Genomic DNA, 26,717 nt, shown 5'->3' on the forward strand with positions numbered 1-26,717 from the left:
CCTATGAAAATATGAATTATCTGCATGCACCACAGCAGTATTCATCCACACGCTTTGCCACTGCTGGACATCATTCTCAGGATTTCAAAACTCTACACGTAATTACCAAAATTCTCTGAGAACTTATATACATAAATACCGAAATATATTTTGTAGATTTTATTTTTTTTAACTTGACCGTGCTGTTTCATTTCCTGTCAAAAGGGAAACATTTCTTTCAGTCATACAGATGGGACAAGGCAGAAGCCTGCGACTTCTGAGGCGTACTGGAGAGGAGCTGTGTTAGGACTTTCATCTCTTCCTTTTGGTTTCTACTCAAATCTGTTACTTCTGGTTGTACAATCAGTAACAGTCAAAGCAAACTAGTATCCATTGCTCAGATTCAAAACGTAGTTACCAACTGGAACCCACTGCATATTTCCAACTCCTAAGACAGTTTTGGAAGCTCAGCTTTAACTGAACTTCTCAGGGTTTGGGTTTGGTTGTTTAAATAAAGGAAAAATTCAGATAAAGGGCTTAAATTGCCTATGTAAGGCAGCCATTCTTGGAAGACCTTAGCTCTCGGTAGTGGAAACTGAGTCACAATCTCAGAAGCCACTTCCAAGATGGAACATGCAGTTTAGGAGATTTCGGTATCACTGAAGTCAAGGCTATCCCTTTGATACTCAAAGTCTAAAATAAGCCTCAGCCAAATACTGCCTTGTCATGAATAAGCCAAGTTAATACTTAATGAAATTTGCATTTCTGTGTGATGGAGCATTTACATTATGGCTATCATTGTGATAGCAGAGCATTTAGTCAATACGGCATCTCTGACTGCTACTGTGAAGAGTCAGGAACTGTTCTATCTGCAGGTGACAACCTGAGGGACTCTACACAAATCCAGGCACGGCCAAGCCAGAACTGACAGCAGGGCTGCCTAGAAGAGCATTGGAGGGTGTCCTAGGGCTTGCCTGATCACCTAAAATTCAGAGGCATTTTTCTGGTAGAGAGAAGAAGGTGCCAGGTTGTGCCACTAAAGAAAAAAAGTATGTCAGTCTACCAGCCTTAGGCTTTTTGAGTAGGGAGAGTTTTCTCACGATATCACAGGAACGACTGGTGCTATATCCACAAGGAGCACGAATCACTACACGGTCCGTGGGGTGAGCAAAGACGACAATTCTTCAGCTTGTTTCTGAAGATGAAATCTTGGTTCCCATGAGCTCAATGGTAAAAGTCCCCACAATTGAATGGAGCCAAGATTTCTTGTTAGACTATAAAGCCATAGGGAAAACAGAGGCAAGAATTTTACTTAATCACTCCTTATGCACTTCAATAAGGAGGCAGTCTAGTCCTCCCTGTTATTATCAGGGTTCACTTAAGGACAGGGACAGGATTCTTCTCTGTTTTATTTCAAACCACCTTAGGCACATCTTTCTTTTCTTCCTTTATTTTAATGGGAGAGCAGAAACCCTGAAATCTGGGGGCTTGCTCAGATTCTAGCTTCTCTTGGTGGGTCTGTCGCACAGATGAAAACGGACTGCAATTTGCTGCATAACCTATGCTGTGCCCCAAGCTGCAGTAGCACTGCATGGTTTCATGTAAGTGACATGTCACAGTCAATAGCAAGTGTGTCAGCTCACTGACAGGCACACAACGTGCGACACCATCCTCCAACACCACTCTTTTCTGCAGCCTCCACCTCTCAGGGAGAGCATAAACAAGACTCGGTAGCAAGGAGCTCAGAACAGGCATTTTATGGGTTTTGTCAGTGTTGTGATATGCAGCTGCTTTGGAAAAGTATTACTGCAACGGAGTGTCAAATGTCACTCATGTTTCCACTGTGACTGTGAACATGGTATAGTGCATAAAAACCAAACGTGCTAGTTAAACTGTGTAACTCCTGAGTAGTGCCCTCCATTAAATGTAATTGCATTATCTGACAAATAATCAATGTTCAGATGACACTCAAGAGTCCTAACTGCTAATCCTGGGCTAAAACTATCTGATATTTGCCTTCTTTCTGAAGTTTTATACTGTGCCTGTGCTTCCATATCAGCCCCAAAGGAGAAGCAGCATCACAAATAAGGTCCTGGCTTCCAATATGAATTTGCTAATAGTGCCATTAGAGAGATGAAGAACATAATCTCGTTTTGGACAAAAGAGGGCTCTTAGCCTTTGGTGGGCAGAATGACATGGCACCTTGTTTATATCATTACTTAAGATATTTAGCATGTTAATTTTTCATTCTGTTAGGCTTAATTCTTCAATATTTGGTATAGATCTCTTATTTTACCAGGAGTTCCAATGAGAAGGGAAAGTGCAGTGACTTTGATATCAAGGTCTGCAAAGAAAATTAAAATAGCAAATATTAGTTCAGAACAACCTCTGAGAGTGTAAGAGCTGTTTTATATAGCTGTGGACTGCTCTGATCTGAATGCATAGAGGATAGCAGCATTCTCAAGGGATACAATAAAAGACTTTTCTCTCATTCCCTTCTCCACCTTCCTCTTCCTCACTTGGGTCTCCAAGTTGGACCTTCCATGATCTGCAGCCCCTACATCCCTGCTGTCCCACCTCACCAACATGAGAGCAAGCACTAGTACTCCAGCTCCTGCCTAAGTCCTGGCCACTCGCTACACATATTTGCTGTCTTCATCACCTGTGTGTGGTGGTATAAAACTGCTTAGAAGTCCTCTGCCTTCCACACTTCCTCTCCTGTAGCTGATAAGGGCCCAGCCAGGCTACCCTCGCAGGACCTGCTTCAGAGACCCAGCTTCGTTAGCTTCAGAGCCAAGAGTGGCCACGGGCAATGCGAACGGCCCTGTTGCTTTGGGTGTCTGAAGTAATTTTGCTATGGCAAGGAGATGGTGGAATGGTGCCAGACAGGTCTTGATGGAAAGAACAAGAAAATGAGAAGAGCTTTCCTGCTCTTCACAAAGCAGCAAGGTTCTGTGATGTGAGCTTAATTAACGTTTACATGAACGCTGTATTTGTTTATATTTAATACATCTTTTTCTAAATGTAATTCAAGACTAGGGCTATTCTAAAGTATGAAAAGCAAGTCTTCCTTTGAACCACATTTTTAAAGGAACTACTATTCCAGCCAACTTAAAAAACAACTATGAGACCACACATGACTTTTGAAATCGTATGAATTATTGATGGGAGGAACAGAGGTTTTTTTTTTTTTTTTAATGTAATACAGCTCATTGCAGGTTTTCGAAACACTGTAACACCTAACTCCTAAACCAACAGGATTGCAACCAGAATTTTCCACTGCTTTGTCTTTTCCCAACTTCAGAGGACCCGATTCAGCACAGACTTAAGTACATGCTTTAACATTTGACATCCAGTTTTAGCAAAACAACTAAGCACATGTTTCAATACCACTGCTTCCACACTAATTCAGGATCAAACACTACTACAGAAATGCTCAGTATAAGATCAACTGAAATAGTGTAGGTGGAGTCATAACGCATACACGTTATGCTGTAAGCTTTATGCAGTAAGCTTTCACAATGAACAGCTTTAATTGACATTCTTTACATGTATGTGAACATCATGTTTATAAAATCTGAAAGAGGGCTCATGAAACAAATGATAAAGAACCACAAACTATTCAGCTGAAGGAACATACGATCCTCCCCCCAAACACTACAGAATTCCTAAAAGCTACAGAAACTTTTAACATACAGCCTTCCTTAGAAAATTTAAACATGTAAGCCACAGAAATGAAAGTATTGAACCTAATAAAAAGATGAGACTATTGTATTCTTGTCATATCAATCTCTCAGATAGGCATATTTATTCCTTCTATAGGTACCTTCATATCATGCAATTATAAGACAGACATGCAAGCATCCTATAAAATACTGAAGTATTTTTCAGTAATTATTGTTTACATTCTCCTTGGGCACTTGCCAAACTCTGCATACACCTGCTTATAGAAGGATGGGGCACCTGGGCCCAGACAATAGGTGTTTCAGTATGGACTTCAATCAGAGAGCAGCAAGCCCTAATAGAATAATAGGTACCTGGGTTACCTAATCGAAGTGTTTAAGTGTTGGCAATATCGTTGATAATAAACTAATAAGTTACAAGAGCCTTCTTCACCTAGATGTCCAGCAATGATTGGACTAAATAAGGGCTGAAGATTGTTTAGAATTAATGTTGTTCACATTTAAATACAAATTATCTTAGTAGGGTTTTGCATATTGATTGTGCACTGCTGTTAAGTCCTCTTATTTCTATAGAAATAAATGATCCCTACTCAACATATAAAAGCTGTCCTAGTACTAAATAATGATCTCAACGGGGGGCAAATCCTAAATGGAAGTAACTGGAGGGGACTAAATTCTATGCTCTACAAGTAGGCGGCCGAGAAACACCTAGGACCCAGAACAAGGTACAAATGGCTTCCAAGCCTAGCAGAATATTCAGTCTAATGAGGATAACTTCCATTTTACACAGATGATGCTTTCTGAACAAATCTGTACAAAAAACACACACACATGCATCCTAACGGAGGATGGAAAGAGTTCAAGAGGCTTCCCCCCCCCTTTATTTTTTAACCAATTTCCTATTTCAAGTAAGAGGAGATTATGAAAGGAGGAAAAGTTGTCTTCAAATCTAGCTTGAAAAGGCATCTGCAATACTCCTCCTCGCTTTATCTGCCAGCCCTGTTTCTCCTGACAACGTGTTTCCCTAGCACTGTGGCAACCCACAGAGAGACCCTGAGAAAATTTTTTGTAGTCAGACTTCTGCTCTGGTACATATACATGTAGCTAGAAGCGTGCTGAAAGCCAATGCTTCTCCGTTAACTTATCTTTGGTTTGCTCTATTTTGTTCAGTTCCACCACCAGCATCAGAGAGAAAGGTAGAGATATTATTGGCACATATTTGTTTGTTAAAAAAAACAAACAAAAAGTAACAGGGTATTCAAGGGTATCTTCATTAACAAATCAGAAACTATAAAACTGTACCATGATTTTTTTTAAATAATAAAACATTTGCTCCAGGACAAATATAATTAAACCAAGAATAAAACTACAATTAGTAAAAGATATATGACATGTCATAACAACAAGTAACAATAAAAACCGTCTGAGGACTTATTTGTGAATCTGTATTTGCAAAGGAGCAACATAAAAAAAAAAGGGTCTTTCACTCTGATAGGTAATATTTTATTTGACTCAAATATATGAAACACGTCTTCAAAAGTCCAATCCCCCAACAGAAAATCTCGTCAAAGCAAAGCATGCCCCAAAAAATAGTCCCTGTCTGATTAAAAACATCAATATCTTCTGAAAAAGGTACATGAACAAATGTCATGCAGTTGAAGAATATGGACTAGCCAGACTGTTTTTACAGAGGCATCAAATCTACTTTAGATGTTCATACCAGCTACAGAGCAGAGGAATGAAAACTGTGTTACATTACAGACTATACATGTGTAAACAGTTTTCAAATCCAACTGTTTTTATTAAAAATGTAAATCATAAATTGCAATACCTTTCCCAACATTGCAGAAAAATTCTGCATGATAATTCGTTTCTTTCCACGACAAAAGTTATCTCATCAAATGCAAGTTACGTCTAACTTAATGGTGGACATGAATTCACTGCAAAAGTTACATTCGGTAAGTAAAAGGTTAATAGCGTGAAGTCAATGAGTTAGTATCCTGATGTGTGAAGTAGCCAATCAACAGTTGGTGTTTGAAACAGGCTGGGATATCATATTTATAAAGCAGTATTTTTTTTTTCCTTGTGTGATGATGACTTCAACTAGAAGCAAGCTAAATTTGACTCAGCCAGCTCACACCTGAAAACAAGATACTGAATCATTGACAACTATGGACCTGGTCATTACAACATTCATTAAGGTCTTCAATTAGTGAACTCAGTGGTGAATGTGGATCATAAAAGCACTGAAAAAGTATTTGCAAGCTTGGGCCCTGTGAAATTCACAATTCTCTAAGAGAAAGGCTTGCACTTTTCAAAGGGTACCCAAGGGCCCCCATTTCTCAATTATATGATAGGTTCATAGTGGGAACTGAGGGACACTGAATGAAGGTAGAAAGCCAGGCAGCGTGAGAAACAGAGAGGGAGGGAAGCTCTAGGTGCTTGTCTAGTACCCCTCTGTTCATTAGTGGCAGAAGATCCCTGGAGAGGTGCAATGGCTCCTCAGACTGCCTGAGTCTGTATATTCGTTAAGGAGCTCTCAAGAGCCACAACTTTAGGCCAGCCCCAGAATAACCCTTTGCCACTTACACTGTAAAGCAAAATAAATTCAAATCCAAACTAACTCAACACTCATCACAAACACCTTTTTAAAAAGAATTTAAGAGTTTTCATGCAAAGGGTAACTGTCAGCCAATATTTTACTCCTAGGATTTTGCTATGGTTAACCTACCAAGGATCTGATTTTATACATTCTTCATGTGTAAAATTTCTATGGGTGCCAGCAGCAGTAAAGGTATATAAGGGTTGCAGGCATATCCCTAAATCCACCTCAGCTGTAGGAAGAAATCTCACAGCATTGCTAGATCAGAGGTCAATTCAGACCAGTTCTAAATGATTAAGACTGTTTAACCCAACTACAACAGGTATTTACATACAGGTTAAGGGTCTGACCTCAAACCTTTGAGAGTCAACTACAAGGTGCTCATGATTTCCATGGACTTTGAACCAGCTGTTAATAATATTCAGGTTAGCATTTTTTGTACTATATGACAGAGGGTATTAGTAGTATCTTGTCTATACCCTGCAAGTATATATAAAAAATACAGAATAATTTTAAGATCAAATCACAGAAACACCATTGATGTAGTTTAGGTCTTGTAAAAATCAAAGTTGCACAAAAATTGAAGACCAATAAAAATGTTTCCATGATTCCTTTTTTAATCCCATTGAAAACAATTTTTCGTTGTAAACATTTTTGCTAGCCAAGCACTGCAGCATTGTGCAACTGCATGACAGCCAAAGAGAAACTGATGAAAAGCTGACTAGATTGATTTCATTTTTCCAACCAGAGTGAAATACGTAAAAGGAAATAACAAAATGGTGAAGTTATTTTTATATATATAAAAATGTTCACATTTAATAAACTTACATGGAAACTGCACAGCCAATCGTAACTGCTTTTAAAATGTATTTACAGATCCCTTCAGTTCTGCACAGAATCAAAAGGCAACAGTGGGTTCCTGCAACACCATTCCTCTTCCTCAGGGACTGCAGAAACACTCTCTCTGTTGGAGGAGTCAGATCTGAGTCTGCCCAAACTCTGTATCACCCATTCCCTCTCCACCCTGTGACCTCCCAGGTTTCTGTGTAGATGTCTGGCAGGGGGTTACTACTGGAACTCAGAGCTATATTTATTCCCTTGGCTCCCATCCATCACTGTTGCAGAGCAGCCAGAAGGGGAACCAACCAATACAGCATGGGATCTGCCAGACTTGTGCTGCCAGAGAAGTTAAGAATGAAAGACAGAGGAAACAGAAGCTATCAAAATGAGTATTATTATCTCTAAGGAAAGAAGGGTTTCCTCCCCTTGCGGATTCCCCCTCTACAGGTTAAGACAGTTTTTGTCTCCTTTTTACAAAATCCCGACAGAGAAAACTGCCAGTTCCACAGGTCTTTTACATTCACATGAGTTTCTTCGTGAGGGAAGGAGCACTAAGAGAACAGTATCCCTTGCATTTCTAAGGCATTTACGCAGCATTTCTCTCCGCCTCACAGTACTACCAGATAGAGTACCATTCGCAAGCTCTGCATTGTATGCAGGTCCAAGGCACTTGCAGGAGAAGGGTCTAACCCTGCACCCATTGCACCTTCTACAGCTAGACCACTCGATGCTCAGGGGGATGTAGGAATCAGTTAATCAGTTCTGTTCAAGCACATAATCCACTGAACAAAGTAATGGCAACACAACTCCATTTTGAGATGAAAATTCTTTGGATTATCAAGATGTACCCCATCACCAACTGATTTTTATAATCATTGGATTGTGAACTTTACAAGAAAGGTAGAGAGCTGAGTAAAGAACAGTTTTCCCATATCACAAATACTTTGAAGATTTCAGAATTTCCTCTTGTTCCCCACCGCAACTAACCTGATACCTTTTGCAACTTTTCAAAAGGAAGAGCCAGAAAGACAACATTAAGAACATGAATGCTCTCACCACACCATACTCAGGTGTGCAGGGTGCAGGACTCTGCAACACAATCAAGTTGGACCCAGTCTCTCACATCGCATTTGAGTGCCCAAGCCAAGAGTCAGTCCTCTTCTGACCCACTGAATAATTAAACGATTATTTAAATTAGAATAGCCTGAAGCAGGAACGTAAAAAGACTCACCCTGGAAGAGCCAAAGTGTGGTTATTAGAGCACTCACCTGGGATGTAAGAAACTTGATTTGAAGAAGCTGATTCAAATCAGATACGAGCAGAATGATCTGAATCCAGCTCTCCAGTGACCCAGGTGCATTTCATAACCACCAGTCCATAATGAAGTGCAGAGATGCAACTCTTTCATTTTGAGCAGAAATTCAATTGTAGAGCTGAGAAATCCTTCAAAGATGCAGCATGTTGATGCAAACTAATGAACTGGCATTTTCAACTGCAATAAGAAAATTGCAGCTAGTTCTGGCCAGAAACTATACTTCTATATTTGGAAGGCACCTAGCATGCCAAAGACACTACCAAAGCAAGCAAGAGATTGAAATTCTAATCCAGAAGTGGTTGTGGATTTCCTACTGCTCATTTACCTAATACAATGTCCATTTATCGCAAACACATGCCTATAGCTTTGTGTATTCAGGTAGAAGAAAGATGCTTGAACATTTGTTCTTTAAAACAACCAAGAATATTTTAAAATATCTGAGCTATTTTAGAAGGAATTTTATGGTGAAATCCAAAGAAGGGAGTAGTTAGAGCAGGAGAGTTTTGTTAGCTGGTATTATGGTACTAATAAAGATGCTGGTTTATCCTCTACTAGTTATTTTATTAGCTCTAAGGGGAACTACACTCCTATAGCAATATCTCAATGAATCAATGAAAAACAGATACCTTAAAAAGGTAATAAATAGTCATTTTATGATACATTTCAGTTTTGGGTAGCCTATAACCTTTGCATTTTTCAAACTCAAAAGGTTGAATTTCTTTTTGTACTTGAAATAATGAAACAAGAAAAAGTTTAATTGGGATCTCTTATTTGAGAACATCAGGCTTTGCACTGAGTTTGCAAACAGTGGAGTTACACAACGTATTTATAGTGAAACTATGAATCACGTGAGACTCACCTGGTATGGAAGGGTAGGTTTTACCTACTGACTCAGTCCTACCCCAACTGAAACAAGAGGAGCAGAATTGGATCCTAGAAATCACATCAAAATCAACCAAAATTTTGCTAGCCTTCATGCACTTTCCTCTGAGAGACCCATCATTTTCCTCAAAAATGTGGGATATATTCCAACAAAACAAAAGTTCAATGAAAAGCTACTTGTAGCAGCAGTTTCAAAACTAGTGCTGTTTTCCAACATTGAGTCAACCCTCGACATTCAAAAAACTTCACATGGACTGAAACCCATGAAAACGTTCATGCAAACCCTTGAGAAATAAAAAAAGAGCTTGTCTATATGTGGGTTTTTTTCAGAGCTGTTCCAGCACTGATATGGTTGAACCAGCACAAACACCTATCAAAAATCCTTGGCCACTAGAGTAGAAGGCAGTTTCTGCTTCTCCTGTCAATTATAAACTAATGCTAGAGAAGGCAAGATTTCTCCCTAATTCACTCGACTGACACTTCACTGTCACATCACTCCCTCAAGGAAAACTGGTATCAGAACCAAAATGTTGCACTGCCCTATGTTGTAATATTTCTATGGACCCCTGAAGAAAAAACACATGTAGATCTAGAGAGCCAATGTTAACAAACACACGTGAAAATAAAATGTAACCCATCCATATGGAGCTATCAAAAGAAATATTAGGAAATGAACATCCAGCCCACCACGTTAGCCTTTGTTAACAGAAACCTGACTTTACACCTCCTTGCTTTCTTCACCCTAGCTCTCACATGCTCTTTCTCAAGAAACAAACCTAGGCTTCCCTTGAACTCATTTATCCTTTCCTTGCTGGTAATTTATTCCATATGTTTATTACCCTTTGCATGAAGTAATTCTGCCTGAGTTTCCTATTTACCCACGCTTTTCTAAATTTTAGATTGAAGGGACCTACCTATATCTATATCTATCTACCACTGATATTCCAATGACAAGATTGATGGTAACAACATCTGCACAAAACTATGGAGACCAACTTATGGGAGTGAAATAAAACAACGTTAATACAATATGCTATCATTTAGAAAAATAAGTGGAAGGCCAGCCTGGCAACCTAGCACAGTGCTATCACACAGGTTACCAGGGCTAATTCCCAGATCAGCAGGGGCCAGGACTATGGAGGAAGCAATACACATAGCCCTGTTCTGACCGAGTAGACTGTGGTACTTGATAGCAACCCCTTTGTAGCATTGATGAGCTCAACAGAACTCCCATCCTCCTCACAAAGAACCACAGTGACTGCAGCAGAATCCAAAAGGGCATAAAAAAGGAGGAAAAGTTTGTAACAGCACTTATCACAGTTAAAAAAACAGACAACATAAAAGAAACTGTAACGAAATTCACATTAAGGCTGAAACAAGCTTATTATAAAAGGAGGAATCAGGACTGCCATTTATGCCTTTGCACCATGACACCCTGACCCATTTGAGGTTGAAGGCAAGGAAGGCTCCCCAGGACATCCCTGGCCGCCCCGAGGCAGAGCAGGGGCTGCAGGCAGTCCCCCTGCAGCCAACCTCCCCTGCAGCCCTATGCAGGCCATGGGGGTGAAAGTCAGCTCATACCCTCCTTTTTCTCCTCCTCTCTTGCTTCTCCTGTTCACAAAACCGAGACAGGGCCAAATTTTCCCAAGTAGCCTTTCCCTGGCACTGTCAGTAGCCCACTTGGGATAACCCCTGCCTGATCTTCACCGACTTCCACTCTGCCGGCAAGTGCTCGTTCACACTGGAAGTCCGAGATGCCTACAGCTGGACAGTTTAACACTCATGAATCAAAAATGATCAGCTGGTTTGAAGAAGCTAGCTCTGTTGCTTGCCCCACGCTATGGGAGTGCTATCAAAGCCATCATCGTTATTTTCAGGCACTGCTACTTGCAGAACTCTCTGTTAATGTCCTACCATGATACGCAGCACTGCTTTTTTCATAACATGACAAATGCTTGTAAGAAATTACCTAATTTTGCTTTTGGTTATACAAGTCTCAAATAGTGCAATGCACAATGGAGAAAAGATCAGATACTGAGGCTGCTGTGGCTATTTTAGTTCTGTTTCCTTCATCTGTGTTTAAAAGACAGTCAGATTATAACAAAATTGTTTGTCTTTAATATAGTTCAACTTGACCTGATGAACCCATCTCTTTAGAAAACAATCTCACATGGAGTATTTAGATTAAGACCTCTAAAAAACAGCAACTTCAAAATACTTTCAAGGCCCCATCTTACAATTTTTTAAAAACACACACAACTAGGCTAATTATAATTACTCCTCTATAATTCTTTTGCTTTTTTGATGCATCTGGTTATCTAGTAAGATGCACCTGAAAATTAGAGCAAATTTAAATATAAGGGAAAGGTGCCAAATTCAGAATACTGGAAGAATCTTCCCTCCGGGAGTGTGTTTCGTCACAGAATTGGTGCAGTTGGGCAGAGGCAACCCAAATCCCCCCTTGCTACCCTATTCCCATGCCTCTTTCCTGATCTGGATCTCTGCTACCTCTGAAAAGATGCTTCACATCTCTCACTCAGCGCTTGGCTTCGTTGCTTAACCTGCCAATAGGAGTGAAAATGTCACAGCAGTTATTGTGATCCACTCAGATTTAGACAGACACTACTCAGTTATTTCACGTTAAGCAACAAACATCCATCAGATCATTACAAATTTTCACTTGTTTCTATCTAAGGTCATATTCTGATCAGTGACTTGGTCATAAAAAGTTCATACTCTGTATTCGGCCACACAGCTGGAAGCTAGAACTGCACGTCCGTACAATAACCCTAAGATCATCCAATTAAGCATCTCAGAATTATTTTACTTTTACATATTTTCTTTCAGTAGCTCATCGTTTTTTCCTCTTCTGTGAACATCTGTGCCCGGAGTGTCTTCACTAGAGAAATTTGGATTTCCATCTACAGTTGCCAGAAGTAAGTTTATTCATGTTTCTATAAAAGAAAGAATATGTATTCTATTTTTTCATTTATGTTCTCCTTCCCTGAATCCAAATTGCTTGCACCTCTGAAACAGACACACAAAATGCCTCAAAAAAGATGGGGTAAAGAATAAGGCAAAAAATGCAAGGTATGAATGAGAAGATAGAAAAATGGCTTTTCAAGATCATACTGCTTTTAGTATTTTGAAGAGCCGATATACATCTATTCAGGTATCTGAGAGAAATTCAGATTAAAATTTAAATTTACTTACAAATTCTATTAAAAGACACTAAATCAGAAGACACTAAAAAGCTTTAATTGTCCTCATTTAAACCAGAAAAATAAATCTATTTATGGCTTTCTTTTCCGTTTTTTATAAAGTTCATATAAATCCATGTACTTTTTTTAATGACCCCCCCCTTTTTTTTTAGTCAAGGCACTCTAAAAACACCTGTGCAATTCAAAGTCAACTTTAAGCAAAAATCAACGTTTGGAAAAATTACTTCTACTGATTTTCCTGCACTTGATGAAACTTGCACTTCCCAGAGAATAAGCACAGCCCATTTTAATGGACTAGTGGATTTTCTATGTCTGTTCTAATGCAAATCTCTTTGGTCACCTAAGGCTCCCATGGTGGGTAAACAACGTAATGTGTCAGCTTTCTGTACTGAAGATCACAATTTCTGATCTCAGCACTGTCTTCGTTGCTGCAAGCAAAACAGTGGTACTGATGTTGCAACTTCCAGGCTACTCTTTTCTGATAATGAATGGGTTGGGTTATTGGCCTCTAGCATGGACAAAAATATGACAATCAGCCTCTTCATTATATAAAAGTCTACAGTGAAGACAGTGCCAGACAACTTGCTGAGTATTAGAGCTCAAATATGTTCTGAAGTTGAAAAGCCTGTAGAACAATTCCTTTTTCTTCTTTACAATTGATAAAGTCATAGTCAATTTATAAAGTGTTTTAATACAGTATTTCCATCATAGCAACTTGTATCTTCAGGAACTCATTTGCAAAACACAGCTTTAGCATGCAAATATTTTAGATACATTCCCTGCAAATGTAATAGAGAGACTAACCTTTCTTACATCTGCAGTTGTTAATTGTCATCATTTGAACAACAAATGAAAACAAAGTTTAAGCCACTGGCACTTCAAAAAAAAAAAAAAGCATATTAAATCTCATTTACCTGCAGTGAAAGAAATTCAAAGTCACAAGCAAAATGTGAAGACAGAGCAGATATGAGAACGTGCACCCAATCGCAGGGTTTAGCAACTGTACCAAGACTCTCTTCTAGTGCATGTTCTGAAACAGCAATCGATTCTCTAAGCACTTGATACCAAACTGGAGACATTTTCTTTCTACAACATTCTGAAAACTTTAAACAACTCATTTATGATTCTTTTCTTCAGAAGATTAACAGCACATCCACCAGAAGATGAATTAAAAATAAAATTTAAAAAAAAGGATAGCAGAAAGGGGAAAACAGAACAGACTAGGACAAACATCTCAAGCTATTTACAAATATTTTTATAATGACTAGAAATCATAGAGCCCTCTTTAGCTAACTTTAAAAAAAATAATAACAACAACAACAAAAAAAACCCAAACAAGCCAAAAAAATATATCGGCTGTTGACTGAACACAGGGCCTGATTTTCAAAGCTGCTGAGCACCCACAACTCCATCTGAAGTCAGTGGAAGTGATGAGTGCTCAGCAGCTCTGCAAATCAGGCCCAAACTGTACAGGGGTCTACTAGCAGCCTAGCAGAAGTGGTGTTTAGGGAAGGGGTTTTGCTGCAGAAACGAGGAGGTTCAAAGTAATCTGTCAAAGAAGTGCTGCTACATTCATGAGTCGTAAAGCTAGCTAGCTCTCATCTATGGGAAAAAAGTTAATTCATAGGGCTCATAGGGCTTGCATTTGTCAAGGAGCAGGACGTCAATGCTATCATTATCAGGCAAATCAGCCAGGCGTTTAATGGTAGAATCAGGAGACATTTGCTCTCCACTATCAGAATGACATCATAACTAAAGCAGCCTTCAGCGAGGGGGGAGAGCCGGGGCAAGGCTTGGGCTGCACGCAGACTTTGCACTTCTGCTCAGCTCGCCCCACCGATCGCTGCTCCCCTTCCCCAGGAGGCCACCCTTTCAGCTGCCTTCGCTCCACAACTTTGTCCTCACAGCATCTGAAACACCAGCATCTGATTTTACAAAATAGTTCTAAACCTGTCCGATCCAAAACTGCACTATTGTAAACCAGCCACTCAGTTAGGAGGGGATGGGGTTCACATATAATCTACAAATTCATGCTAAAAATCTCTGATATTTTTAATTACTTCAGTCATCTTCATCCTCCGCCAAATGGAGGGGACACACATATTAAAAACCTAGTTGCCTCTATGATTTAAGAAGTAACAGCTTACTTAACTAAGTCGATTTTTAAGCATACACAAACACATACACACACACTCTTTGAATATTCTGAAGTATTTAGTGATGAACTGTTCAATGATCAGAAACATAACAGCAATACACATTTCCCTTCCACAGTAACTGTAATTATACAACTCAAACAGCACGAATTACAAACTGTTAATCTATTTTCTTTAAGAATATCACTACAGGTACACAGGCACGGTACAAAAGCCTCACCTTGTATAAGAACTGTGAGGGAAAAAGTTATGAAAGCAGACAGAAAACCTAAAATCCCTGAGGCTACGAAAAAATCCCGCTATTGAGAAATAACCCAAGAGACCACATAGGGAATGTACAGCTTTCAGAAGCACTTCTCATCTTATTTGCACTTAACCTATTGATGTACTTATGCAGGTCACTTACTTTTCGGATATGTTTGAACCCTTTATAATCATGCAGATCGCCGCGGTTTTCACTTGGGCTTTTGTTTTTTTGGTTTTGTTTGGTTTTTTGCAAACAAGTTTCATTTAAAAAAGATCCAATTATGTAAATCTGCTCCCGGATAGGTAGTGAATATTCAATATGACGGTGATACTGTAATAGTTCAATGCAACGCACTGTACTGGACAGATTTATGAGGCAACGTCACTACTACGCTCTGGTCCTCGCTGAAGCATCTTGAAGTTAATTAAAGCTGCAATGTCCACTTTTCCAGCCACCCTCCTCATTCAGGTTTACTATTTCAACATGAAACCAGCAAGGGGGCCTCCCCCCTCTCGCCGTACATTTAAGCAGCCTTCCACAGTCAATGAACAATGAACAAAGATTTGAGTGATAGGAAGGGGGGGAGAGAAAAAAAATCTCCACAGGAATAATCAAATCCGGTTTAAACAAGTAAAAATATAGTTTCTAATATTAAACTAGAAAAGAAAACATTCTTCTCCAAGCGAACGTGCAGAGGCGCTTAGCCAACCCCTTCAGAAAGGGTCTAAAAGCAGCCAGTCCTTTTTATTTCGAGCAGTGAATGAGCCCAAACAAGGCTTCTAAACTTAATTATGACACTTAAAATAGTCTTTTTCCACATAAGCGGGGAGGCTCGCCGCTGCTATCTGTATCAACCGGTCAAATCAGCTCAGCAAACACGGCCCCTGTTGGATTTATTTTAAACTGCACGGGGGGGGGGGGGGCGGCGGCGGCGGCAGCGGGGGGGAATGCACAGCCCCGCAGAGCGCTCCAGCCGCGGGCGACCGGGCGGCCGCGCCCGCCCCGCCGGGCCCGCGCCCCGCGCCCGCCCCTACCCCGCGCCCGCGGAGCACCGCCGCACCGCTCCGCACCGCTCCGCGCCGGGCCCCACCGCGCCGCCGCTCCCCGGCCCGGTGGTAGCTGAAGTGAAAGCGAAGGGATCTGACAAATCACGTCTCCGCCTCGACACTGTATCAGACACGGCCATATCCGCCGCACGCACCCCGAAACAATGCCCGCCGCGCAGGCGGGCGGCGGCCGGAGCCCTCCCCGCCGCGCCCGCCCCGGGCGCCGGCACCCACGGCCCGCGCGGGGCTCCGCGCAGGCGGACCGTGCCCCCGGCCCCGCCGCCGCGGCGGGGGACGCCGGCAAGTAACTTTTCGGATGGAGCCCGTGCGAGCCGCCCCGCAGGATCCGCGGACCCTCCGAAAAAAAGCGTAAATCTTCGCGACCTTTTATTTTGCGTTAAAGTTCACAGGCGGCACCGCTCTCCTCAGCCCCTCTCCCCCCCTCACGCACACACACACACATATTAATTATTTGCAAAACTGCAACAGATGGGCGCATTAAAATCTGGATTCTTTCCTACACAGCATCAAAGAATCTCTCCTTCCTCCCCCCCTCCCCGTTAATCCCGCCGCCGGCCCGGTGCCCCCCCCCCCCCGCCTCCCCGGCCCCGCGCATCCCCCCGCGCAGGAGAGCGAGGCCGCTGCCCCGCGCAGGCAGCGGTGCCCCCGCGGCCCTCCGCGCCCGCGCACAGCGCGCCGCCGGGAAGGGGATGCTTCCCCCCCCCCCCCGCCACCGGGGATTGCCATTTAAGTTTCCTCCTTAACCTGTTACTTTCTCCGGGCGCTGACAAAAGCCCCGGCGGCGGGCTGGCAGGTGCCTCCCCGCTCCCCGCGGCGCCGCCGGGCGCGCTCCGCTCCCCCCGAAAGGGCTGAGACCTGGCCTGACATTTAGTGCCTACTTGAATGTCACAACGCTCCTCGCAGCATTATGCACGGCTCCTATTCATAAGAGGTCGATTAGAGCACAAAATGGCAGGTCTCTTAGGCACTTGAATCTCACAAGTTTGACACATGGTATGCATCAGCTAACTTTGATTAAAAAAAAAAAAAAAAAAGAGGGGGGGAGTTTACAAATTACACCGCGATTAGCCGGGATCCTAAGGGGGGAGGGAGGGAGGGAGGAGGGGGGGGGGGACCGCGTTTAAAGTCACTTCAGCAAAGTTTGCTCCGCAGCAACCCTTTAAAACAAAAAGTTTCTGGGCAAGTTAAGGGCAGGGTCGGTGCGGGCTGGGGACGGCGGGCGGGCGGGCGGCCCCCGGGCAGCGTCGCGGCCGCCGCCGGCACTCGCCTCCCCTCGCCTCGCCTCGCCTCGCCCGCCCGCTCCTTTTTTGTAAAGTAACGGTTTTAAAAGAAACGAGAGAGAAAGAGGAAAAACGTAGGGTTTTCTTCAGGCTAAGTTCTATAGCGCCATTCAATGGCTTCTCCGCTCCTTTCATTATTTTCTGCTTTTCCCCTGACAGCCCTGCTTGCAAACGTCACTGCTATGGATATTTAATTATACTGTATTTTTTTAATCACGGTGGAAAACGCAGGCCCCATTGCGATGATTAAAAAGAAATAAAAAAAAAAAAACCATACTCCGGACTGACTTTGGAGCCTCTTTGATGGCTCACGGGAGCCTCCCGGATCCTCAAAAACCCCCTTTTTACCTTTGTCTTTCTTACCTTAAAATTTAAAGCAAAGCGTAGAAGAAACTCCCGCACGTAAACGGAGCGTTGTAAAAGATTGTGTTCAATGAATAATGAAGCATGTCCACATGATTGACTTGATCATTTTCTTGTGCGGAGGGGGAAAAGTGCGGCGCGGGGCTGCCGCGGCCGCCCGCTCCGGGTAGCCCTCCCAACTGCTTCCAGCACATCCCGAGCAAAGAGCGCTTTATTTTAATCTGTCTCTTTTCAGAATAACCCCCTTCATTGATACTGATCACCCAACATCACAAGACATCCCCATCTCTCAGCGTGGACTCCCCCTATCTGGTAGGTGAAATGCATTGTACCATTAAAAAAGCACTCCATTGTCGTCTTGGCATAATTCACAGCAACTAGATAGGTCTTGCGGCATTTAGCTTTGATGAGCCAAAAGCTGAACCCTTGATATAATAATCTACAAAGAATGGTCTGTGATCGTCCATTTTTTCTCCCTGTCTAGCAACTAAGAAACCATTTAACACGGCGCAGCTTGGTCGTGACCTTGAGCCCGTGTAAACACCCCGAGGAGCCCGCGCCGCTCCGCAGCCCCACGGCCAGCGCCGCTGCCCGCGCCCCGCGCAGCCCCCGCGCCCGCGCAGCCCCCGCGCCCGCGCCCCGCCGCCCCTGCCCGCGCCCCGCAAACCCCGCCGAGCCCCCGGGGGCAGCGCCGGGCTCCACAAAGCGCCCTTCTTACCTGCTCCCGAAACTATGCAAAGTCTGTTTCTCCTAAAAAAAAAAAAACTCCCGGGGAAACCTTGGTGGACAGGGGGACCGGAGCATCAGTCACCGCTCCGGCGTTTAAGAGAAGTAATCAGCGATAAAGTGACGTTGATCTGCACTGTAACCTTGTGGCGTATTTAATGTAAATAAGCCAGTTATGTTGCCAATCGCATGCATACAAACACATAAAGGTCCTCAGCGTTGCATTTTGATTCTTTCCATTAGAGCCGACTTTATTTACATACACTATTTAGGGGATCATGATAATTCTAAAACAATACTAGTGCCAAATGATTATGAAAATATGATTTTAATTAATCACGTAGTAGGCAAGGAAATTAGCATACGGTAATTAAACTTAGAGAAAAACGTCATGGAGGTTCTCTGCCTTATGGGTTCGGAATAATCATTAAACGATGGGTTTTCAGGACTTAATTATCAAACAAATAACTTTTTTAAAGCAACTTTACAAGGTTTATCCGCAGGGCAACGATTTAGTAAATAATATATAACCAAGCAAACAAGGTGCAAATGTGACTGGTGAAATAGGTTGTGTTTCTACAAAGCAGAAGGGGGGGGGGGGAAGCTGAATAATGCAATTATGGATTCTGTGTCCCATAGTTGACAAAAGCATGGTGCCTCAATAGACTCTTTGTTATGGGATTATATAATGATTGTGGTGTAATTATGGGAAAAAAGATTTAGTAATAATAAAAAGTATCAAAATACACCAATGAGCAGCTTGTTTTAAAGAAAAGGCTTGCATGTGACATTAGGGGCATGTTAATAACAAAAAGCCAGGATCCGAAAGGGTTGACAAATAAAAAAGACTGTGATGCGCATGATTAAGAAGCGATGGAGACAGATTGATTATTCAAAATGCCGAGCCACAGGGACACTTAAAACATTGATTCAGGTAAGACTAGTTTCATCTTGACTGAAATGAGTTCCCTGAAGATGACTGGCATACATTTTAAATCAGTTTACTACATAAAAAGCATAACATCACAAGCTGAAACCTTCTAGTTAAAATAGGAGTCCAAGAAAAAAAAAAGTTTATGTTTGTGGCAATTCCCAGAGGGACTATGGAATTGCAGAGGAAGGGGTATAGATTAATTAGCTCTTCCTAAAAACTGGACTTAAATGTACCCATCTTTTATAATCCCTAGCCTCTGTTTCTGGAGCCTGTGGTCCAATCCCACTTCTGCAGGTTATGGGGGTGATATTAATAACCCTGAAGGTACAATAGGACTCTCTTTTTCCTGGAACTGCAGTAAATTAACTTTCTATAATAACTGAAAAATTAGCGAGATTTTTCCAATTGGTTTTTTTTAAGTGAAGTTTATAAATAGTTGTTCAGAGCTATTCCATGTTTAAAAAAAAAAAAAAAAGATTCCCATGCCTATATGAAAAAGTTTAGGAATTCACTCTGCATTTTCCAATTTGATGTGTCTGAAATTCTCTTTGAACAAATTCCAAAATACAAGTTTTTTCTATAGAAATTAGCATAGCAATCACATCAATAATATCACTATCTCTATGGGAATGATAACTGGAGCAGTGGGGGTGTTCTTTATTTCAATTCTTCGTGGATCAACTGATTATATTCTGTCTTCTTTTGAACTTGTTATTGTAAGTCAAGTGATTCTTTATAAGTGACAGCCCTGACAAAGAGACGAGGATGGGAAAGCAGGTCGAAAGGAAGTCGCCATATGGACTTTAAAAAAGGCACTTTTTAAACAAGATAATGGGGAAATGGATGTTGCCTTTTAACCCTGTCAAGGCTGAACATTATTAGCAGTCTCATAGAAGAATGAGCTATACCTTTTTTTTTTTAAATATCAGATTTCACCTTATGATTTCCATGACCTAGGGCTTCATAAGACAACCCACATAGGAGGTGATGGCATTTCAGAGGCAGGGGCCAAATCAAGCACCTGGAATCACTGGCAGACAGAAGATTTCAGAGCACTGCACAAAGAGTTACAGAAGAATGAGAGCTCAGGAAAACCCCATGGTTCTTTTTCCTGAGACAAAGATAAGAATATTGACTAGAGATAGGTGAAACGGCAACTGACAGCAGAGGAGCTTTAGACATCTAACTGGGATTTCCTGTTCCTCTGGCGTAAGTGCATGATGCTCATTTAATGACAATGAATGGAGTGAAAACAAAGCATGAGCATGAGGGCTTTGACTCTGATCTTTGCAAAAATTAAAGTATTTCTCCTCCTCTTTCTGTTCTGGAGGGAACAGGAATTTCCCTCCAGAAACATTCAAGTGGACAGAGATTAAGAACCATCTCCCAGGAAGCTGAGATTGAGTATTAAACCCTTGCTAAACTAAGGGCAGAGCTGTGGTCCACCACTGGTGAATGTCCAGTCAATTTTTTTTTTTTTGTAGTCAGTTGGATGGTCCAGATGACCATCCAACTCAACTCTACAGGAAGAAAATGTCAACCAAAGACTTCTCAAAATCTGGAAGAGCGGGCTACTACGGACAGGCAACAGTGCTGTCAGGGAAGGATGCTGTTAACAAGACTGATCGAAACTCTTTCGCCCAGGGCCTCATAGACATGATTATTTGGGCTGGGATGGCCAAGCCTTCCCAAAATGGACCATGAAGAGACAATGCAGGTCCATGAGCTGAGTACATCCTGAAGACAAGAGACCTCCAGATTTTATTTACTCAGTAACAAGCTCCAGCACCTAAGCAATGTATACTGGTTAGATGGGATTCAGAAGATCTCAGACGTGAGCTCAAGGAGACTTTGTTCCAACCTCTCTCAGAATTCATAATATTCCCAGACACCATCGGCACTTTTGTAGTACCCTCCAGTATTTCTTCCTATTCCACCCCACTTTTTCAATGCTGTTCCTTTCTCCTCCTCTTGCATCCAGAGAAAGGTCTTTTCTCTTCAAAGCCTTCAAGTCCTCCCAACTGTCCCCAGCTACTTCTCCAACTTCTTTGGTTGATTTTATTCCCTTCTGTACCTCCTCCATGAGTAGGGAGGAATACACTGCTTTTTTAAAACTAGGCAAAGACACTACAGAGGAGAGAGGGAAAGAGCAGAAGAGATGTATGTTGTTTGCCTTACTCTGCAAGGTTCTTGCACTGTCTTAGAGCACAGTGGGCACCTTCTCAGGGAGTGGAAGCTATCAGCTACAGACTTGTCAAACCTCAAAAAGTAGGATGAGAGGAAATGAGAGCTGAGTTCTTTAGCCAGGCAACACTACCTTTCTCCATGATTTCTACCTTTGTGGAATGACAGCCTTTCAGGAGATCTCATTTCAGACAGACGTAATTAAGAGGGAAGAAAAATCCCAAATCTCACAAGTTTGATGAGCCCAACAAAAAGCCCAGGTCAGAGGAGTATTTTATGAGGCTTTACACAGGAAAGTAGCAAAAGACAAGTGGTCATACAGTAACGTATACAATGGGGGGGGAGAAACACTAGCTTTATATATTTAAATATTTATAAGTTTTTGCTTTATGAGAAAGGACTGAGGAATAATGCTGCCTTTGTTCTTAAAAAGTGTGATCAGCATTTCCTTCCTAAAGAGAGGTGATAAGCAACTGGGCATTCTTTTAACAAAGGCTGCACAAGCCCATTGAAAGCTTAATGCCTTTAGGAGGGGGTCTCTTTTCCGAGGAAGAGCAGAACATCAGGTCTTTAATATTGATAAAGAAAAGCACATAAAGGGAATCATCTAATAGCAGGGACCTTAAATAAGGAATTTCAGAAAACTTACAGTAAATGTTTCAGCAAACTCTGGAACAGGTGGTGCGATCTACATGGCAGTCTGAGCCAGTGAAAACACAAGTCATCCAGCAAGAAAGTCGCTGAAGCATGGTTGAAGAAGACATAAACAAAACACTTTCACAGAAAAAAGGGAAACCCCTTCCAAAACGCCTGTTACAAACACGGGGGTTTCCTGGGCAGAACCCCAGCAAACTGACAAGTTGGATGGAGGATTTTCCACTCGTACAGACTCTGTAAGAAAGCTTCCTGGAAAAAGGACTCTGAGATCCCAGCTTTCAAAACAGACCAGAGGCAGAACCCATTTGAGAACAAGCTGTCTATTTCCCAGGGGCCATGGCCAAAATAAGTATCTCTTAATAGATTTGATCAGCAACGATTGTATGTACATCATCACAGGGATTCAGTGGTAATCAGAATTTGTTAAAAAAAATGGGGTTTTTTAGGAGATAAATCTGCATCCTCAACATAGCAGTCAACTATTGTTGAGCCTGACATTACAAACAACTTGCATGGGTCAACTAAAAGCATATACTAAGGCCAGGAGTCTATGTTAGCCACTTTTTGTGACAAAGTCATTGCAACAATTCATCAAAACAGCCACCAAGAAAGGATCCAAAAGAAAGTACAAAAAGGACAGCAACAGGATGTGCAATGGAAAGAGCATCTAAAGCTGTGCCAGCATGGAGGCGCACCTCCCTCTCACAGCATTAGCAGCGCCAACCCTTTACCTTTGCAAAACAAGGGCAAAACTGGAATGAAGATAAAAAGTCCTTCAACATATTACTGACCGACAGACTGGTACACGGCTTTAGAGCTTTCTACGGACAAAAGTGGTCACCTTTGTATTTCTATAGAACATAAGAAGCTGAGAAAAGTGGTAAAAAAGAAAGGTTCCTTTTTCCTTTCCCAAAGTGAAAGACATTTTTTACATTAAATAGTGAACAATGTTCTCAATAGATCCACCTAGTGGAATTGAGCAAATTCTGCTTCCAGAATAAAGACACAGCTTTTATAACCCCATGCAGGACATACTTCTGTGACCGTCTCCCATTCAGCACAACGGGGGCTCAGATACCCTCTGAAAGAGCAAGAGTGAAAGGTGCAGTAAGTCTCAGTACAAGCACAACATAGAAGATCAGGAGACAACTGTTGCTCCAAGATTTAAACCTTAACATTTAAATTTATGTGAGATTGGTATAGCGGGTCTACTTCCCCAGCTGTAATCACTAGGAATTATGATTGACCAAGAGGAGAAAGTGCTGGGAAAAATATCCAAAATAATAGCAGAACTTCAACTTTAAAGTGCATTAGCGCTGACATAGCTCTTGGAGCAAATTCAATATAACCTGTTCTCAGGCTGTCAGAGCTCTTCAGGAGCTATTTAAAAGAGATGGTGAGATCTTATCTCTGAGATAACACTCAGGAATAATTGGGGGGGGTAAGCAGTTCTTCTTACTCAACTAATCTAACCAATACACTACTTTTCACCACTTCCCTTAAACTTCTCCCTTTTCTTTCCATCCTGGTCCCAAACCCTAGGCTTCTAATGATTATAACCTCATGGCTCACCCCAGCACTCAGGCCGCTTTCCCTTGTTGATGAACAGCATTATTCCCCACCCGTTCCTTTGATGGATCCCCTGTTCCACCCCAGTACTCCCTTTCCTCTGCTGGCTGCACACAGCCTTCCCCACTGCTTGCTGCCCTGCGCTGCCTGTGCCATGCAGCCCTGCCTGCACCTCCGTCCCTGCACGTGGGCTGCCCTCCTGGTTGCCTCCACGATCACCTCAGACATTGCCACGTTTAAGCCGTTGTGCTATCAGAAAATCTGCAGATTAACACTTAAAGCAAACACCTAAATTTTAAGGATCTGCTGAAAATGTTTATGTCTTACCTTTTAAACTATGGTTTCACAATTTAAGCCCCGCGTTACAGTAATTAAAGCCATTACACCACTGCTACCTTCACCATCTGACTTTGCCTCGGCCTGTCTGGGAGGCACATCGCTTACCTGTGGCAGAGCACTCTGCAGGCAGGTGTGGGGCTGTTCCCAGGTGGCAAATACTTCACGCTTTGTGGGTGCCGACAGCAATGAACACCGCAATGTATTTGTCATTTGCTGAACTATAATATTGCCTCATATACAGCTGCTTCGGTAGGTGCCAGTGTCTGGACAGAAATACCTTGTGTCCAACAGTTTGGTGACTCGGGCTGAAGAAAGTCTGGAATATTTTGGGAGGATCTTAAGAGATCCCTGGCAGACCACAAGCCACTTCTGGGGAGGTTTCCCCAAACAATTCAGCAAGCGAAAGCGTCTCTCCTCAGTGGTCTAGCGCACAGGCTGCGCTGAGGCGGCCTCAAAGATGGCGCCTCCCCCCTTACCTCAGCAGCCTCCCGGCCCCAGGCAAGCCCAGGGGGTAGCTGCCCCGCGGGCAAGGCCTGCCCTCTGGGCCTGCCACATCGGCAGCCTCGTCCCCACAGGCTGGGCCGGGCCAGGCCGCGGCATGCCAGTGCCAGGGCTGTCCCCGGCAGCAGCAGCGCCTCACGATCACTGCAGCCAAGAAACACTGCCGCAGCCCTGCCCGCATGGGGCGGAAGAGGATTGAGAGACTTGGGGTCAGGGCAGAGCTCACCCACAGCTTCTCCTCAAAACACAGCTGTCCTCGCCTCGCCGAGCTGAAGTGCGGCGCCCTGCCCTCAGCCTACAGGGGCATGATGGCAGCCCAGCCAGCATGGCGTGCCTGAGGCCTCTCGCCTCCTGCTCCCACCTACCCCCAGGGACACAGCCCAGGGGGATATATAACAGGCTCTTTTCAGAAATAGTAATAATCCTAGAGCTCTTATTAACTGCTGCTGCTATGCATGTCTGAAAAGCCACGATTTATGCCCAGTGTGTTGTTGTACCCTTACCACAAACATCAGCTATTCAGTTCAAGCCACAGCAGCCCACGGGCTTTCCTCCATCTTCCTTGTCTCCCAGTCTCTAGCACGGCCGTGCTCGGGGAAGCCGAGGCACACCGAGCCACAGAGGGGTCACCCAGCCGGGCACCGACAGTGGGAGAGCAGGGGAGAGCGGCTGGGACTGGAGCCAGGGGAGGCAAGAGGCTCAGTGCAGCCCCAGCGAGCGTGGTGTGGTATGGACACCCGGAGAAAAAACAGAATGGAGATTCGGTGATGTTGCTTTTCCTCCGAGAGCTGTTTTTATCAATTCCAAATAATATTTATGAGTCCTTTCCCCCCCCCCCCCCCCCCCAACTAGCTTTAAAGAAAAGCACACTCCTCTCCTTCTGCTGGTTTTGCCCACTTGGCCATGAGTTCTACCCCTGCACTTGCCCCGGGAGGGAGTCACTCTGGATGTCCAGGTACACTGGCACAGGACCAAAAAAAAATCTACTAAAACCCATGCCTGAGAGAACAAAAAATAATTTCCTGGAGGGAGGCACTGCTCTGCCTGCTCTGTCCCCTAGCTTTGCTGTTAGGGAGGCTCCAGCAGCAGCGTGGCGTATCCTCCAGCCTCGGCTCGCTGGCATGGAGAGGGCTGCTGCTGGGTGAGCGTGGGGACCACTCTCTCCCGCTGGCAATACACCACACTGCACCACAGGTTCTCTTGCAGGGTTGCTTTCTGAGACCACTAATAAAGCGGAGAGGACTATCTCACATCCTCACAGGAGGCTGGACACTTGAAAGTGATTTAGGCAACATCCCTGGAGAGCTGCAGAGGCTTTGGGAGTGGGACAAAGGACTGTGCTGGCTATGATATGTATGTGAAAAATATACATCAATACAGAGTGACACCAGTGCAGAGCAGAACATCTGAAAACTGATGAAGTGGAGAGCTCTCTGTGTAATGCAAAGCACCTGAATGATGTGTGTACACACAAAGAATTGTTCAGCTCTGCTCATATCCAGCCCTCTTGGACAGTTGGATTTGATTTGCCATTTTGCTGCCAAAATATCACTGCTGTACCTCAGCACCTGGCCTTTCTTCAAAGAAATTGTGTACAACTCTCCTGTCCTCACCTAAACCAGTCCAGAATATGAGTTCAGGAGAGGTTAAAGGGACCTTCTTTAATAACAAACATGTTTCTAATAATTTAAAGCCTCAAAAATGAAGACTTGCTATTTCTTTCAAAATTTCCTCCGATTCCATAATTCTGTTCATATATAGCTGTTTCCCCACCTTTTTCTACCCAACCTTGAAATGAAGACTGCTGTAATCAACATACTACCTTAGAATGAGAGGGTCACTTGACATGAAGCCAATTAACTCTGTCTGCACAGCCAGCAGAGGGAGGCAAAGAGTACAATTATTTTTGCTTACATTATTTTAAACAGAATTTTAAGGATTTCTTAACCAAATGCAAAACTGGTTTCCTAAAAAGTAATACTTTAAGTGGTTAGGATAGACAATTCTGCCAAAGTTTTACGATAACAAATGTGATGTCAAAGAACACAAAGAACACTATGACCTTTATAATTTCCTTTCTCTCCGTTAAGCTCAAAGGGCTTTAAGGCTTTGGGTATTTATTTGCAATTTTCTCACCTAACAAAAAGTTATTTTCCCAGATACTAGTTAATT

General features: G+C 42.8%; 1 protein-coding gene across 14 annotated transcripts in view; it reads right to left on the minus strand.

Moving 5' to 3' along the window:
- Nucleotides 1-18,387, minus strand: part of ZNF536 (zinc finger protein 536) — a 357,567-nt gene extending 339,180 nt beyond the window's left edge. For 9 of the 14 annotated variants that reach the window (XM_052797140.1, XM_052797136.1, XM_052797138.1 and 6 more), the window contains exon 1: nucleotides 17,636-17,939. The gene's annotated coding sequence lies outside the window, so the exon portion shown is untranslated. Of the gene's footprint in view, nucleotides 1-15,084; nucleotides 15,445-16,736; nucleotides 16,840-16,870; nucleotides 16,972-17,635; nucleotides 17,940-18,353 lie in introns of those variants that run through there. The other 5 variants (XM_052797137.1, XM_052797134.1, XM_052797141.1 and 2 more) reach the window with 5 other exon arrangements.
- Between the last annotated feature and the right edge of the window lie 8,330 nt (nucleotides 18,388-26,717).

The sequence above is a fragment of the Harpia harpyja genome, chromosome 9, assembly GCF_026419915.1.
Source record: "Harpia harpyja isolate bHarHar1 chromosome 9, bHarHar1 primary haplotype, whole genome shotgun sequence".
Lineage (NCBI taxonomy): Eukaryota > Metazoa > Chordata > Aves > Accipitriformes > Accipitridae > Harpia > Harpia harpyja.